Genomic DNA, 2,216 nt, shown 5'->3' with positions numbered 1-2,216 from the left:
TGGGTGTGGGTGTAAAGCTGCTACAGTATTTAAATAATACTTATAATCTAATAATGATAGTACAGAAAAAGAAAACAACAAACAGAAGCAGAAGCAGAAGAAGAAGAAGAAGAAGAAGAAGAAGAAGAAGAAGAAGAAGAAGAAGAAGAAGAAGAAGAAGAAGAAGAAGAAGAAGAAGAAGAGATATGATGAACGAGAGGAAAAGGAGGAGTAGGCTGAGGCGGAAGAGGAGGAGGAAGGGGAGGAAGAGGAGGAGGCGTGAATTTTAAAATAAGCAAAGGATAAAAGAGAAAACTGAGGAAGGGGTCAGGTGAGAGGCGGCCAACAAACCCCAAAACCCCAAAACCAAAAAAACTATGGAAATTCCGAATGAGGGAAAAATTCCAGAAGAGTTCCTATAACTGAATTATTTCTTCTTTTTTTTGAATCTCCATTGTAAGGGAGTGATCCATTCTTGCCATGGTGCGCCACCAGGTGGTGCTTCTGTATGCCTTCAAGTAGATTCATACCACTGATTCTTGCGAACCTGTGAAAGAAAACAAAATAAACTGTAATTAAAAAATAATAATAAACCGTAATGAAACTGGCGATAAAACACGCAAACAAATAATATTTCTTTTATTAGCACAATCTGAAGAACATCGGACAAAAATTGCTTCATAGTATTTCGTCAGACTGTGATTGGAAATCCTGCTGAGGTCAACTTTACCTTTCATCTCTCGGTGGTAAATAAGATAAAGTACCAGTCATGTACTGAGGTCGATGATATCAATCAAGTCCTACCCCTTAAAATTTCTGGTGTTGTGTTTATATTGAAAAAAATCATTATTTTATCCAGTTTTGTAAGAACAATTTTTAACATAAAAAAACACAAATTTTGTATGAGGTGTTTAGTCGATTAAGACAACTGCAGCAATTGTTTCGTGCTTTATTTTAAAAGAATAAATGAAAATTTGACATCAGCAGGTTTTGAACTCAGAACAGCCGATAAATTCTGGCAGAAATGTTATCTGTAGTTTTACCCATTCAACTAGTCCACTGTCTTATCTAATTTTCGAATAAATGTTTCTCATAGCAGCACATAGCCATAAACTTGGTGTGGGAAGGCCTTAGCCGATTAAATCGCCCCCAATACTTAGCAGGTTCGTTATTTTATCGACGTCAGGAGGATGTAAGCCAAAGTTAACAAATCACACGCTGTTATCATTAAAAAAAAACAGAAAACGAAAGATCACATTTGCTGACGTAATCCTGAATTACCCTAAAATGACTTGGGTGGTCACGGCTGAAAGGTCTATGGAATGTTCAACCAAGGTAGACCAGAGGTAAACAACACCAACAACAGCACAATAACAACAATGGTGTAGCGGCAAATCTACAGAAAGAACCAAAATCAACACTCGTCAGTTATACAATGCTCCGCCCAACTATTGTTGAATGTTATAACATTTATAGAGTATCTTGACAGTATGGTACGCTATAGAGTCAGCGAAACTCCTAAACAAATTCACATATCGCTGTGAGAACCCACAATGCATCCGCATTCTTTTATGATTAGATTCCGACAAAACTCTTCAAAGCCTTGTACTTCCATGACGTTAAATAACCAATATTGAAAACTGTGAAGTCGTTTATTAGGGGATTAGGATAATCAGGATAATTAAATTATTTCTAATTGATCATTTTTTGATGATCAGTATTTACTAATGAGACCACTGGGAAGGTTGATTAAATATTGAAAAATTTAAATTCAATTAATATTTTATTTGTGATTTATTATTTATTACCCGTCTAATCATTGTTTAAAATATTCCTCAAATATCATTACGTATTCTGTGGTATGTGTACACACTCACACACACACACACATATATATATATATGTGTGTGTGTGTGTGTGTGTGTGTGTGTGTGTGTGTGTGTGTGTGTGTGCGTGTGTGAGTGAAGAAGTGATTTACTTTTAATACATTCTTGTACACCAGTTGCAGTTGCTACCGGAATTTGTTTCAAATAAAAACTTTCTACAGACTTAATGTCTTCGTGTATAGAAATGCAACGATCCGAGCTTCAAATAATGTCAGACGATTACCATACACGGTGTTTCGGTAAGATTTAACCTCGTCAGTGGAAGATATCACCACGTGGTTTAAATGCAAAGTTCAGTCATTCGTGCGTGTGTGTATATATATATATATATATATATATATATATATATAT

The sequence above is a fragment of the Octopus bimaculoides genome, chromosome 15 (genome assembly GCF_001194135.2).
Source record: "Octopus bimaculoides isolate UCB-OBI-ISO-001 chromosome 15, ASM119413v2, whole genome shotgun sequence".
NCBI classification, from domain to species: domain Eukaryota; kingdom Metazoa; phylum Mollusca; class Cephalopoda; order Octopoda; family Octopodidae; genus Octopus; species Octopus bimaculoides.
This window is presented reverse-complemented; position numbering follows the sequence as displayed.